General features: G+C 48.6%; 1 protein-coding gene across 1 annotated transcript in view; it reads right to left on the bottom strand.

The window, feature by feature from the left end:
- The window catches only part of adamts3 (ADAM metallopeptidase with thrombospondin type 1 motif, 3), a 184,556-nt gene that overhangs the window by 56,705 nt on the left and 111,824 nt on the right, over nt 1-16,027 (bottom strand). The gene's annotated exons all lie outside the window — the stretch shown is intronic.

The following is a 16,027-nucleotide window of genomic DNA, read 5'->3' as shown; positions in this document are numbered from 1 at the left end:
CACAGACTGTATACCAAAGATGGACATTATGAGACCACAAGCGACAAAACTGCGCAACAAATGATGCTGTGCTGACCTGAAATCAGCATTTGAGACAATAAACGCATCAAGAAAGTGTTTACTGAGGGCTCGAGTGAGAAGTAGAGCCATTTACATACAGTGGAGGGATACGTTATGTAGGAAAGATCTGTATGCATCTCGGCCCATCTCTACGTTTGAATGTGTCACATGTGTCACGTGTGCGCATCAATGATGCATGTTGGCACTGCTGCCAAAAGACAATACACATTACACACACAGCAGCACAGTGACAGCAGGGGACTTAGGGGATAATTAAGGGCGATTATCGCTGCTTTGCCATGACTTCCTGCTATCAGCACGATTCATTGACATCACATGGTCACTGGTAATAACTGGAGCCACAGACAGCAGCAGCGAGAAGGACCAGCAGGGCCAAAAATAGAATAAACATTCTACTTCATACTTCGTTTTATTGTTTTACTGTCAACACATCCACTTTAGCTGCAACATCATGAAGGACATGAACTTTGTTTGGAGCCAAACTGCAAGTACTGATTTACAGGAAGTGAACCTCACACCGCAAAGAAAAAAACTGACATTAGGAAATATAGATTTTGGCCCAAATGTGCAGCTGGCACAGTGCACTTATGATGGTCTGCCCGAAAGCTAAAACATACCCACAGATCAGTACGACATTAGGTTCCAAATCTAAATCAGATTCCTGATTACTGCCTCCGGACTGATGGATTTCCCCATGGTGTTTGTTTAAGCTGTCACATGATCAAAGTAAATAACTCGAAACAGAGTTGACCTTCAGCCGTTTTTTGTAGGGAACACGTGAACTAGTGTAGCTTATTTATGGTTTAAGCATCCATCCATTCTCTTCAGCTTATCCTTGTCAGGGTCGCGGGGGGGCTGAAGCCTATCCAGGGTACACTGGACAGGTCGCCAGTCTGCCACAGGGCTAACACATAGACACAGACAACCATTCACACTCACATTCACACCTATGGGCAATTTAGAGTTACCAATTAACCCGTCCCCTAAACTGCATGTCTTTGGACTGTGGGAGGAAGTCGGAGTACCCGGAGAGAACCCACGCAAACATGGGGAGAACACGCTCCACACAGAAAGACCCCGGCCTGATGGTGGAATTGAACTTCTTGCTGTGACCACCACAGGGCCACTGTGCCACCCTGGTTTATGCAACCATATAAAAAAATACTAAAGCATCACAATCAGCATCGCTATAGAGCTATTACACCTACAAGTAAATAAAAACAATGCTATACTAGTCGGACCCCCCCCCCCCCCCCAAAAAAAATAAAAACATTAATTTAATGAAATATGTCTGAAAAATAAATAAATAATGAAATACCACAAAAAACCAAGAGGAGGAACGAACACACACACACACACACACACACACACACACACACACACACACACACACACACACACACTCTGTGCCACTTCAGATCGGCACAGTTGACTCTTCATGTGTTATGCCTTCCCAAGGGTGGGATTACCTTGGGAACTGTCGTGGTGCACTTTAGTCCCCAGAGGATTTTTAACCTGAGTGAATGTTCCAACACTTCCCTCGTTCGTCCAGCTGTCACAATTTAGATGAGCAAGTTAGAAAGTCGGTGAACACCCAGCCGTCCGGGACCATTTCAAGGCCATTAACCACAGGCAACCTCAACACGCTGGTAACAATAATATTGCGTAGGCCTTCATCATCATCCACTTATTGCTTTATTACAGCGACAAACTAAAGGACAGCAAACATTCATTAGCAACATGTCCTACAGGATAGCAGCTAGGGTTTGTATTGTGTGCTGTTCATTAGTGTTGGTGCATTAATAATGCAATAACTCATGAAGCATATTTGTTCCTTGTGAAAGAGCGAGTGAGCAAACATAGTAAACTTAATGAGAGCACGCATGCAAGCAGAGTCACTGAGGCGGGGTGTGCGCTACCACTCAAACAACAATAATAATAATAACCGCTGTTGTTGTTTTGTTTTTCCCCTGATGAATACTTAAAGTCAAGGAAAATGGGAGAGTGAAGTTCTCGAAGGCCTCACCATAAGTGGACCCTCAAAGTTGTTTTCTAAAAATGGTCTCTCTTTTTGTGAATATAAATCAAATCTAAATCAGAACCCAGAGCAGCTTTGTCGATTACTCCTCTCACTTTGTTTTTATTTAATCAGACATCACGGGCATTTCCTCGGATGCAGGTCCCCCGAGTGCGGAATTGAAATCTCTCGGATTACAAATACGGTGAGGAGGATAGAGAGGGATCAGCGTTTAATCTGAAATCAGGCTCAGAAATAAACATTTTTCTCCTGAAGTTGTTTGTATTCTTACATTTCAGTCTTTTCTCAAACATCTGACTGCTCATTATTTTTGCTTATGCTGACCATTAAGACTCCCCTAGTGTTTGTCAAATACATCAGTCTGTAAGGAAAAAGAGAAATGTGCACTCTGGGAGAAACCTCGGGGATGTCTTTGTTCTGTAATACTGGACATAAGACACGTCTTTGGAACTGCCTTCTTTCATCTCCACAACATCGGCAAAATTAGGAACGTTCTGTCTCAGAGTGATGCAGGAAAACTAGTTCAGGCATTTGATACTTCCTGGGTGAACTTCATGATAATCACAGTAGTAACTCCAAGCTAAGCTCCATGACAAGTACTGACATGGACTAATAAGAGAGGTCATATATCTGTGAATGCCAGTGCTCACATTTGGGACAGGTGGTTTTAAAGAGGAGTGAAAGAAGCCATCTACATCCACTGTGAGCGACCATCTTTGAACAGAGGGCGGGGCTTATGACACCAACTGTCTGCCACCTATAATCCAGTTTTGAGATCCTTCCCAGATGCCTCAATGCCCACTCACATCCTGGGCCATTTGACCTCAGGAAATCACATGATAGGGTGGGGCTAGGCTTCACAATGGGTTCACCCAAAACCTTGGCTGATTGTGACCCACACCTGTTTTCATGCCTTGGCTCGTGTGATTAGGTAGAGGATCAATAGGGGGTCCATGACCCTCGTAGGGACACTCCCATAGGGCTTAAATCCGGGACGCTCCACCATTTGACCTCAGAACTGAAGAAGCTTCTCGGATGAAACGTCTTCAAGGAAACATAAAGTCCAGACTTCTTTCCAAGCTCCTTAGACCAACACAGATCATAGTTCTCCCACATTAGCTTTTCTTTATTATCTCCCTATTACATGCATTAAACCCATTTTTTGCCTCACAGAAAAATCTTCAATGATCAGGTACTACCATATCTTAAAGATCTAATAGTACCACATTATCCCAACTGAGCACTGCACTCACAGATTGCAGGCCTGACTGTGGTCCCTGGGTTTCTGAGAGTAGAATGGGAGTCACAGCCTTCAGTTGGCATGCTCCACCTTAGTGTAGACCTGGGAAACACCTCCTCTTATTTATTGGCATTAAAAAAAATAAAAATCCCATATACTGTACTGTACGCAGGCAATAAAAGACTGGTTGAATGCTTTTAACCCTGTAGGCAAAATGTTTTGATGCAGCTTTGAATTCACTTCAATTACAGAGAATCCCTGCAGGGAAAAGAGCGCGGATATACTGTCTCCTGTAAAGTGCAAATGCCACCATCTGATCTTCAGGCTGTTGTTCATGCTTCAATTCTCCTGTGCTTAGTGGGAAATAGAATCATCACTTGTAGCACATCAACACACAAACAAACACTGACCTTTTTCTATCTGAGCTGAGTCTATGAGGGAGAGAAAAATGAGTCTCGGATGCTTTTGACAATTTACTTGATGCGGTTTTTTACACATCGGGTGGGTAAAATAAGAATTAAAGTTGAAGATGAAAGACTTTGGTCTGAGTAATTACTTTACTTCATGAAGAACAAATAACCACACAGATAACTGTGTTATTACCCACATGCCACGCCATTCTTGTGTGGTTGCTGCAGCTCTCCATTAACTTCACAGTTCACTTTAAAATTCCGGTTCTGGCTTTCAGAGCTCTGCATGGACAAACACCAGCGTGCGTCATGCTGCGGAGCTCTCTCCCACTGAACCAGAGAAGCCTCAGCTTTTTAAAATATCTTCAAAAATGTTTTGTCTTTATGGTTTCGGCATTTTGATTGTGAAGCTTTTTATCTTGAAGGTTTCCATACAAATACAATTTTATTTTACTTGCTTTTTAGCATTATCACAAGCATGACTGAGAGGGGCAGTGATTCGAGTTTACGGAGTCACGGCTAGCAGAAATCAAAGAGCTGCAGTCCCAACGAAGCAAACTGTACCCGTCAAAAAGATTAATCAGGTGACATAAAAACACGTTTCACCCACATTTTTGTTATTATGGATATTTCTGGTATCATTGGTAGTAGTTTAAAAGTACTAATAAAAGTCACAATAAAAAAAGTCGTAACACATCAATTGCTGATATCCCCAAATCTTCAGCCAAACTTAAATAATAGACTATGACATTCATTAAATTTGCTCTAATGTGACGCAGAATGGTCCAAAGTGAAATTATTCAAAATAAATCAAAACGTTTTTTCTGATCTACCAAAAAAGAGTAAAATTCTCCCGATCCATTATTAGCAGCAACTGATAACAAAACAGTAGTGATGTCACTGTAAACAGATGGAGACTTACTCCACCTCAACAGTCATGTATATGAAAAACACTTTCCTTAAGAGACAGTTACAACTGTAGCTCAGGGAGCACAGCAGCAGTGCAAAGGCTGCTGTTCGAACCAGACTGGACTCAACACTGAATCACAGATGGTTATTTTACGTCACTGTTTAGACCCAAAATATGTGAATCTAGATGAAGACCACAGTCAGTAGATTTCCTCAGTTGTCTTTCTTTTCCTTTAGAGTGTTGGGCCCGCTGAGCCTTGTCCACAAACTGGAAAACTTTTAAAATAGGGGAGGGTAGAAGTGTTCCTGCAGGGTCCTACTAATCATGTTCCGGAGGGCATCAATAGTGAAATGGACCCATCTTATCCTTTTACTTAGAAGTTGATTTTGTGCTCTCCAAAGAATCAACTCTGCTCTCGGTCCCCTGACTGTGGATCCAAGGCGCAAACTCTTGGGAACGAGTCTGCTTTGTCTGCATCTTAGGTTGAAACAGAGACGGTTCCTATAATCCGTTAGCTCCCTTGATTCCTTTTCATACTCCCACACCAATTGAAGGGTGTTCCTCCCAAAGTGCAGTGAAATATGTCTGTTAATGTTCTCAGTCATCCAGGTCATCATAGTCTAAGGAAAGAAAAGCGTCTGGACTTTAAGTTTCTTTTTTTTTTTTTTCTTTTTTTTTTTAACCTGTCCCGTTTGGTTCTTTTGCCATCAGAATTATTGTCTAAAGGCGAAGAAAGATGCCCAACGGATTTACTTTACCAAATGGACCATCCCAGCCTTGCCGTAATGGTCCATCTGATTCACCTTTATTGTTTATTTTATTTTCACTTGCTGAATACGGGACAGACTTAACTGGGGAAAGAAAGGGAGAAAGAAAGAGGAAAGAAAAACAGCGGGGAAGAGGGACGGGGAAAAAGGGCAAAACCAAAACCAACAGAATAAGCAGACAAAAATACATATATCGATCACCTGGATCACCTGTTGAGAAAGAAAGAAGAAAGCAAGCAGAAGAAAACGAGAGTAATAAACATCATCACAATGATCTATGGGAATATGGCAGTAAATACTAAATGTTAGACATTATTGTGCAGCACGTGAGATCGACAGCGCACAGTGTGCTTTGAGGTAAGAGCCAAAAAGGGTGTAGTTTGTGTGTGATCACCTGTGTGTACACCTGTGAGCATGGACGCTTTTTTTTTTTTTTTTTTGTTTGTTTGTTTGTTTTTTTTAAAGGTTCCTTCATGTAATGATCTGCTAGAGGGTGTGGGGGGCCACTGCCCCGTCCTCCAGGGCATGACGCAGGTATGGAGGAGATCAAAACTCCAGACATCCAGAGGCCCCCAGAACACAAGAGACCAAGGAAGACCAACAGAGGGGCAGCTGCGTCACTATCCCAGAAAGAGCTGAGGAGAGTCCCAGATGAGGGGTCACTCAGCAGCCGCGGAGCAGAAGCCAGGGGGGGTTGCAGTGACGTGCCCGTGAGCTCCGCCGGCAGCCAGCTGTGCCTGAGTGACCGAGCCCCGGGCCGAGAGGCCGAGGGCACCCCACCTCCGAAGTGGCCCGAGCGAGCCCCAGGCTCCAGGCCCCGATAAGCAGCCGCCAAGGAGTGAGCCGGTGTGTACCTGGGCGCCCACCCCCGGACACAGAGAACCACCAACGCACCGATGTCTGAGGGCGTCCACCACTGGCAGGGGAAGTGGTGGGGGGAGATGGGCCTCCAAACCTTGGAGGGCCTGAGATGTCCCCAGAGAGGTGGCGTCTGATACCCAACCTGACATATAGACACAGACATACAGGGACACACAGATACAAACATCTATTCCCACCCTCATGCTCTCATAGGCAATTATTCCACACTCAACCAACGCGGAGACAGACATAAAGAGACGCTGTACACACAATCACTCTCCCCAAGCGTACTCTAAGCCCCGGGTCTGGTACCCTTGCCCCTGGAGGGGAAACTGCACCCAGACCCAGGTGGTGTTACCCTTTTCCCCTGCGGTGGGAGAAGCAGACCGCCCGACTCGGCAGCAGCAGGGAGGCCCCACATTCCAGACCCCAGTCGGACGGCCAACTCCTCCTCCTAGCCCCCCCGCTCCAGCAGGCCGCAGAGAACGGGGGTGTGTGAAGACTCCAAACCTCCCTCCACCCGCTCATATGTAGTGTTGATGTATGTGTGTTCTAAGGTGCATTTAAAACCCAGGAGGGCATGGAGCTACCTGCCAGAGCAGCAGGTAAGCGCATAGCCCACCTGATAGCCCTCAATGTCTACGTGTATTTAAAATTGAGAGGTGGGCAACGACGCCAGGGGTGAGGTGTACACCCTGATGGTAATTTGGATTCTGTGTGGCGTGCCCACCCCAAGATCCTATATGTATGTGTAATGAGAGTGTGAGTAATGTGAATGTCTAAGTTGTGGGATAAAATTGAGGCAGAGGCAGCCAGAAGGGGACAGAGGGGGGGGATGCCTCCCCTGCACCCTGGTGACACACCCCTACCCCAAGGCCCTGCATGTGTGGGTGATTGTGGTGGAGCGAGAAGAGGGAGGCAGCTGGAGATGGGGAGGGAAGGAAGGGAGGGGCAAGTGACCCCTCCCTGGGGCCAGCTCCCCCGCTGACCCCAGTAGGCACCCCCATACTCTGCAACCCGCCAGGGAAAGGGGGGCCCAGGCCCATCCGGACCGGGGCCCAGTGCAGCAGCGCCGCCTGCCCCACAGAGCCCGGGACAGTCCACCCGACCCCACCACAGAGAAACTACACCCACCCCATCGTCCACTCATCTTCCAGACTACACAAGACAATAGACGCCCAGGCTGAGATCTTCCTCCACCTCTCCTGTATCTCCCCTCCTGCAGAGAGAGTTCCTGAAGAGAGGAAAGCTCCTGCAAGATGTGACAACCTCCCCACCAGTTGAAGAGCCCCCAGGTGGCTCGATGCACCGGCGGCACCCTGCGCCAGGACCGGGCCCCCATACACCCACCCGCCCACAACCCCGGCAACACACCAACCAGGACCCAGGGCCCCAGCCCAGAGACGGAACGCCCCCAGAACCTCACGCCCATCCCGGACCCACCCAGGGGCAGCCAGGCTACCAGGTCAGTAACCCACGTCCGTCAGCACAGACCCTCCCCTAGCCCTGCTGCACGCAGCCACGAGGAAACCGTCACCCAAGAGCCAACAGAGCCCTTAATTGGCCATGACCGCAACCCCAGGTTGAGCCCCCCAAGGAAGATGCTCCTGGGGAACCCCCCGATGCCCTAAGCCTGTCCCTACCCCCACACCTATCACAACAGTGAAGGTAGGACCAAACTATGACCCCCCACCCCCACTAGGTGATGGAGCTGATCAAAGGAGCCCAGAGAAATTGATCTGATGTGGTGGCAGAGGCTGTATCAAGACTAATGTAATCTAATAGATAATTTCTATATTGGTTAAAATTAAGATTATTTTTATTTTTCCAGTTCATGAGGACTGTTTTCTTGGCTATGCATAGGGCAGTGAAAACCATATGGGCTATATTCTTTTCTGTAGTGACATTATCTAAGCTGCCCAACAAACACACTAAAGGGGAAGTTGGAATGTTACATTTCAGACACTTTGATAAGTCTTCACATATCTCGCGCCAAAACTTCTGAACTGGTGGACAGAACCAAAGAGCGTGGATATAATTGTCCGGTGAATTGGTTTGGCAGTGTGACTTTAAGTTTCTTGAAGACGTTTCAACTGAAGTTGAACTTCAGTTGAACTGAAGAAGCTTCTCGGATGAGAGGTGAAACGTCTTCAAGGAGACAAAGTCCAGACGCTTTTCTTTCCTTAGACTATGATGACCTGGATGACTGAGAACCTTCACAGACACAGTAAGTAGAGCTCACCAGGCTTCAGCCAAGTCCCTGTGCCTTCTCCACATACCAGTTAATGCTCTCCTGTCTTGATAACAGGTATAGCCACGAGGCTTAGAGTTAATGAATTCCTCTACACAACAACAAACCCAGTATCATCGAAGCTGTGGCATAATCAGCACACACAATAATCCTGCTGTTTGGTTCATGCTCAGATGAGTGAGGCTCTTACAGATTGTGTCCATGTAGCATGACTCACATCTCTGATTTTAGGCTGTAATGCACTGAAGGATAATTCAGATCCACCACCTGGGTCTGGGCGCAGTTTCCCCCTCCAGGGGCAAGGGTACCTAGACCCGGGGCTTAGAGTACGCTTGGGGAGTGTGATTGTGTGTACAGTGTCTCTCTATGTCTGTCTCCACGTTGGGTGAGTGTTGAGTAATTGTATATGAGAGCATGAGGGTGGGAATAGATGTTTGTATCTGTGTGTGCCTGTTTGTCTGTGTCTATATGTCAGGTTGGGTATCAGACGCCACCTCTCTGGGGACATCTCAGGCCCTCCAAGGTTTGGAGGCCTATCTCCCCCACCACTTCCCCTGCCGGTGGCAGACGCCCTCAGACATCGGTGCGTTGGTGGTTCTTTGTGTCCGGGGTGGGCGCCCAGGTACCCACCGCTCACTCCTTGGCGGCTGCTTATCGGGCCTGGAGCCTGGGGCTCGCTCGGGCCACTGGAGGTGGGGTGCCCTCGGCCTCTCGGCCCGGAGCTCGGTCACTCAGGCACAGCTGGCTGCCGCGGAGCTCACGGGCACGTCCACTGCAACCCCCTGGCTTCTGCTCCGCGGCTGCTGAGTGACCCCTCATCTGGGACTCTCCTCAGCTCTTTCTGGGATAGTGGCGCGGCTGCCCCTCTGTTGGTCTTCCTTGGTCTCTTGTGTTCTGGGGCCTCTGGATGTCTGGAGTTTTGATCTCCTCCATACCTGCTTCATGCCCTGGAGGACGGGGCAGTGGCCCCCACACCCTCTAGCAGATCATTACATGAAGGAACCTTTTTAAAACAAGCGCGTCATGCTCACAGGTGCACACACGGGTGATCACACACAAACTACACCCTTTTGGCTCCTACCTCAAAGCACACTGTGCGCTGTCGATCCTACGTGCTGCACAATAATGTTTAATATTTAGTATTTACTGTCATATTCCCATATATCATTGTGATGTTGTTTATTACTCTCGTTTTCTTCTGCTTGCTTTCTTTTTCTTTCTCAACAGGTGATCCAGGTGATCGATATATGTATTTTTGTCTGCTTATTCTGTTGGTTTTGGTTTTGCCCTTTTTCCCGTCCCTCTTCTCAGCCGTTTTTCTTCCTCTTTTCTTTCTCCCTTTCTTTCCACCAGTCAAGTCTGTCCCGTATTCAGCAAGTGAAAATAAAATAAACAATAAAGGTGAATCAAATGGACCATTACGGCAAGGCTGGGATGGTCCATTTGGTAAAAGTAAATCCGTTGGGCATCTTTCTTCGCCTTTAGACAATAATTCTGATGGCAAAAGAACCAAACGGGACAGGTTAAAAAAAAAAAAAAAAAAAAAAAAAAAAAAAAAGGATAATTCAGATCCAATTAAACTGAAATTCCACTTCCAGCTCAGGATGGAGATTGTTTCGCACTCTAAGTGGAGTCCTCACACCTTTTGCTCTACTACAGGGGTGTCGAACTCCAGACCTTGAGGGCCGGTGTCCTGCAGGTTTTAGATCTCACCCTGGGTCAGCACACCTGAATCAAATGATTGGTTCATTACCAGGCCTCTGGAGAACTTCAAGACATGTTGAGGAGGTCATTTAGCCATTTGAATCAGCTGTGTTGGATCAAGGACACATTTAAACCTGCAGGACACCGGCCCTCCAGGCCTGGAGTCCTCACACCTTTTGCTCTACTACATCACACTGACTTTCTGTATTTTGACACTCTCTCTACTTTATGCCGGAGAAAAAACAAGAGGCATATGTGTGTGTGCTGTTGTGTCAAAGCAGCAGACGACTGGTTGCAGCCACTTCTACCTGCTGATTGCCGGAGTTCAAATGCTGGGAGAACTGGTAAATCCTGAAGTGCTGTTTCATCCATGCAACATTCAGGCTGCAGGGAGGGAGGTCTGTTTTAATTCACTTGCAACTTTATTCCATGATTAACTTTTCTATACTTTTCTTTCACTTTCTTTTCACCCAAGAATCTTTTAAATGTTACCCTCATTCAGTCACCCATTTGGGGAAAACAACATTAACCCACATCTCACCTGAGATTAATTGCAAAAGTGGGGGAAGTAATTTATAACATCCATCCATCCATCCATCCTCATCCGCTTTATCCGAAGTCGGGTCGCGGGGGCAGCAGCCTAAGCAGAGAAGCCCAGACCTCCCTCTCCCCAGCCACCTCCTCCAGCTCATCCGGGGAACACCAAAGGCGTTCCCAGGCCAGCCGAGAGATATAATCTCTCCAGCGCGTCCTGGGTCTGCCCTGGGCCTCCTCCCGGTGGGACATGCCCGAACACCTCACCCAGGAGGCGCCCAGGGGCATCCTTGTCAGATGCCCGAACCACCTCCTCAACTGGCTCCTTTCGATGTGGAGGAGCAGCGGCTCTACTCTGAGCCCCTCCCGGATGGCCGAACTTCTCACCCTATCTCTAAGGGAGAGGCCAGCCACCCTTCGGAGGAAGCTCATTTCTGCCGCTTGTATCCGCGATCTCGTTCTTTCGGTCACTACCCACAGCTCGTGGCCATAGGTGAGGGTCGGGGCGTAGATCGACCGGTAAATTGAGAGCTTCGCTTTTACACTCAGCTCCCTCTTCACCACGACGGACCGGTGCAGCGTCCGCATCACTGCAGCCGCAGCACCAATCCGTCTGTCGATCTCCGGCTCCCTTCTCCCATCACTCGCGAACAAGACCCCGAGATACTTGAACTCCTCCACTTGGGGCAGGGACTCATCCCCGACCCGGAGTGGGCACTCCACCCTTTTCCGGCTGAGAACCATGGCCTCAGATTTGGAGGTGCTGATCCTCATTCCTGCTGCTTCACACTCGGCTGCGAACCGCTTCCAGTGCGAGCTGGAGGCCCCCACCGATGAAGCCATCAGAACCACATCATCCGCAAAAAGCAGAGATGAGATTCTGAGGCCACCGAAGTGGAAGCCCTCCGCCACTTGGCTGCGCCTAGAAATCCTGTCCATAAAAATTATGAACAGAATCGGTGATAAAGGGCAGCCCTGGCGGAGCCCATCACCCACCGGAAACAAGTCCGACTTATTGCCGGCAATGCGAACCAAACTCTTACAACGGTTGTATAGGGATCGAATGGCCCGTAGCAGTGGGCCAGACACCCCATACTCCCCGCAACACCTCCCACAGGACACCCGAGGGACACGGTCGAATGCCTTCTCCAAGTCCACAAAACACATGTAGACTGGTTGGGCAAACTCCCATGCACCCTCAAGTATCCTCGAGAGGATAAAGAGCTGGTCCAGTGTTCCGCGACCAGGACGAAAACCGCATTGTTCCTCCTGTATCCGAGGTTCGACTAACGGACGAACTCTCCTTTCCAGCACCCTGGCATAGACTTTCCCAGGAGGCTGAGGAGTGTGATCCCCTGTAGTTGGAACACACCTCCGGTCTCCCCTCTTAAAGATGGGGACCACCACCCGGTCTGCCAGTCCAGGGGTACTGCCCCTGATCTCCACGCAACATTGTAGAGGCGTGTCAACCAGGACAGCCCTACAACGTCCAGAGCCTTCAGGAACTCGGGGCGGACCTCATCAACACCAGGGGCTCTGCCACCGAGGAGTTGTTTAACTGCCTCAGTGACCTCGACCCCAGAAATTGGCGGGTCATTCCCTCATCCCCAGACTCTGCTTCCTCCTCGGAAGACGTGTCAGTGGGATTAAGGAGGTCCTCAGTATTCCTTCCACCGCCTGACAATTTTCTCAGTCGGCGTCAGCAGCGCACCGCCAGCACTATACACAGTGCAGGTAGAGCACCGCTTTCCCCTCCTGAGGCGCCTGACGGTTTGCCAGAATCTCTTGAGGCAGTCCGAAAGTCTTTTCCATGGCCTCTCGAACTCCTCCCACACCCGAGTTTTTGCTTCAGCCACTGCCCGAGCCGCATTCCGCTTGGCCTGTCGATACCTGTCAGCTGCCTCTGGAGTCCCACAGGCTAACCAAGCCCGATAGGACTCCTTCTTCAGCCTGGTGGCTCCTTCACCTCTGGTGTCCACCATTTGGTTCGGGGATTACCACCACGGCAGGCACCAACCACCTTGCGGCCGCAGCTCAATGCAGCAGCTTCGGCAATGGAGACGCTGAACATGGTCCATTCGGACTCAATGTCCCCCGTCTCCCTCGGAATGTTGTTGAAGCTCTGCCGGAGGTGTGCGTTGAAGATCTCGCGGACTGGGGCCTCTGCTAGACGTTCCCAGCACACCCTCACTCACGCTTTAGGTGCACCGGGTCTGTCCAGCGTCCTCCCCGCCACCTGATCCAACTCACCACCAGGTGGTGATCAGTTGACAGCTCAGCCCCTCTCTTTACCCGAGTGTCCAGAACATATGGTCGCAAGTCTGGTGATACGATTACAAAATCGATCATCGACCTGCGGCCTAGAGCATCCTGGTGCCACGTGCACTTATGGACACTCTTATGTTCGAACAAGGTGTTCGTTATGGCCAAACTGTGATTTGCACAGAAGTCCAATAACAAAACACCACTGGGTTCAGATCAGGGAGGCCGTTCCTCCCAATCACGCCTCCAGGTCTCGCTGTCGCTACCCACGTGAGCATTGAAGTCTCCCAGTAGGACAACAGAGTCTCCAGGTGGGGCACCTTCCAGCACCCCCAGGGACTCTAAGAAGGCTGGGTACTCTGAACTGCCACTCGGCGCATAAGCGCAGATGACAGTCAGGACCCGTTCCCCGACCCTGAGGCGCAGGGAACAAACCCTCTCATCCACTGGGAAAAACCCCAACGTACCGGCAGCAAGCCGGGGGGATATTAGAATACCCACCCCAGCCCGCCGCCTCTCACCAGGGGCAACTCCAGACTGAGACAGAGTCCAGCCCCTCTCCAGGAGACTAGTTCCAGAGCCCAAGCCATGCGTAGAGGTGAGCCCGACTATATCTAGCCGGTACTTCTCAACCTCACGCACTAACTCAGGCTCCTTCCCCACCAGAGAGGTGACATTCCATGTCCCTATTGCCAGTCTTGGCAGCCGGGGATCGGTCCGCCAGGGCCTCCGCTCCTGGCCGCCGCCCGACACACATTGCACCCGACCCCTATGGCGCCTCCTGCGGGTGGTGGGCCTGCGGGAGGATGGGCCCATGTCTCCTCTCCTCTAATTTATAACATTTATACAAAACTATTTAGCCTTCACTGAGAGTCCAGATTGGCTGCTTCCATCTTTCCAAGTGACTTTATTATAACTGTGTGTTTCTTGTTTTCAGAGGAAGCCCAGGGAGAGATAGAGATCAGAGTCGGGGTTAGGGTTTCAGGGCTCTGAATGCTGAAGCTGAGGCTTGTACGATAACGTTCAGGCTCCCAGAGGTGAGCCAGTAAAGCTTAGGTTTAGAAGGATCTGAGAAAACCTTTAGTTAAAAACCTTTGAGTAATCTGTGCGTCTTGTGAGTAAGACTCATATGTTAATTAAATGAATTTGAAAAGGTTACAGATCCACTCGAAGGGAGCAGTTCATTCAGTCATTAATCTGATTTGATGTTAAAGAACTGCAGAACTGATGGAGCATGAATAAGTGAAATAACACCAGAACAGCAAAGAAAGACTAACCAGAGAAAGGCTTAAAGCTGACAGCGTCGAAGTGTCTGTCAGCTTGGAGTCAGTGCAATAACCAAACACATGAACATCGCAAGTGATCTGTTTTTGGCTGCTGGTCTTTTGTGCTGACTCAATGCAGAGAAAAAGAAAATCGACCTAACGGAAGATGAGGGAAATTAATTGTTTTCAAAGTATTCACTGAAAAATTGGACGGAAATATTCAAGCCGAATGGCCAAAAGTTTGCACGAGGACTGCTTCCAAACAGAAGCCCAGAAAGGATGCACTGCTGCTGAACTCCAGCTCCAAAGACTTTTCTCATCACATCATTAAGGTGAATCTAAGCTTCATGCTATTTCAGGAGGAGAATGCTGCACACAAAGAAGGCTGACAGAGAATATGGCGAACAAAACAAACACATCCTGTGTGAACAGATGAGCTCACGAGACTGGGACTGTAATTGGACACCATCAGGTCTGGAATGATCCAGCAATAGTCACAGTTATTCACTCACCTATACCAGCGCCCTTAGTACTGGAAAGAAAACATCAGATCTGAGCTTAAACCCACTGACAGGGTCGTTATCCACAGAGTGGGCTACAGACGGGGAGCAGCAGCACATAAAGCTGTCAGAGGGACCCGACCGTGCAGGAGACCTTAACAGGTTCCACACTATACAGGGCAGATTTGTCCTGTGGTTGTACCATGTCTATTGATTGCTTTCTTAGAAAATATTCACTCACAATGTGCCTGATATGTTGCACTCCAGTCTTGAACTCATTTGAGGTGTCAAATTCAAAAACATGCACTGTCATGTCCCAGCGCTCAGCCGAGCAAAGTAAAAACTGTGCACCAAAGGCGAAACTGCCAAACCCTGCCAGAGAATATATACACTTATTTTGCTCATAAATTCCTGTTAGATCCCAGATTAATGAATCTCACAGGTTCCTGCTAAGGAGAGTTTTCTGAAGAATTCAAATAAATAGCAATAATCAAACTAAAATAAGTAGAGTCGGGGACGCCTGATCGGACAGCCTGCACCAACAGAGACCGCCTGCTGTTAACAGCACGAGCTCTCATCCCTGTGAGGGAGACAGTCTCCTGTGTCACACACTGTGGGCATACCCCACACACCGTGGGCACACCCCACACACCGTGGGCACACCCCACACACCGTGGGCACACCCCACACACTGCAAGACCAACAAAAAGAGCAAGAACAAAAATACTAGACAGGGACAAAGTTGTTGAAGTGCGAGTACAAGTTTTTTATTTAGTCTAATGCTTGTTCTAATAAAATGGATAAATCTTTGCCCTGACCATAAAACACAGGTTATTAATAACTGTTTCCCAGTGAACAACAGCAGGGTTTGGTTGAATCATCTCCTCTGTCTTCACTCTTTCCTTCCTTTGGACGACCTGTGCAGCCTCTCGGTGCAGGTATCACCTCATGCATCAGTACTGACACAGACTCTAGTCAAATGCAAAGCTAGTGAAAAAATGAAAAATAATAATTTCATGTGTGATATGTAGCCAAGTGTAGCAAGTGTATATTTAATTCATTTCTTCTACTTGCATATGTGGAATTTTAACCTGCAAAGCTTCCCTACCATCAGCTCCACAGAAGAGCGGATCGATGTAACGCACGGACTTCCCGTGACACGCCTCCTGCAGCTCATCCTCAAAGACTTACTCCAAGACCTGGG

This window comes from Oreochromis aureus, linkage group 12, assembly GCF_013358895.1.
Source record: "Oreochromis aureus strain Israel breed Guangdong linkage group 12, ZZ_aureus, whole genome shotgun sequence".
NCBI classification, from domain to species: domain Eukaryota; kingdom Metazoa; phylum Chordata; class Actinopteri; order Cichliformes; family Cichlidae; genus Oreochromis; species Oreochromis aureus.
This window is presented reverse-complemented; position numbering and strand designations above follow the sequence as displayed.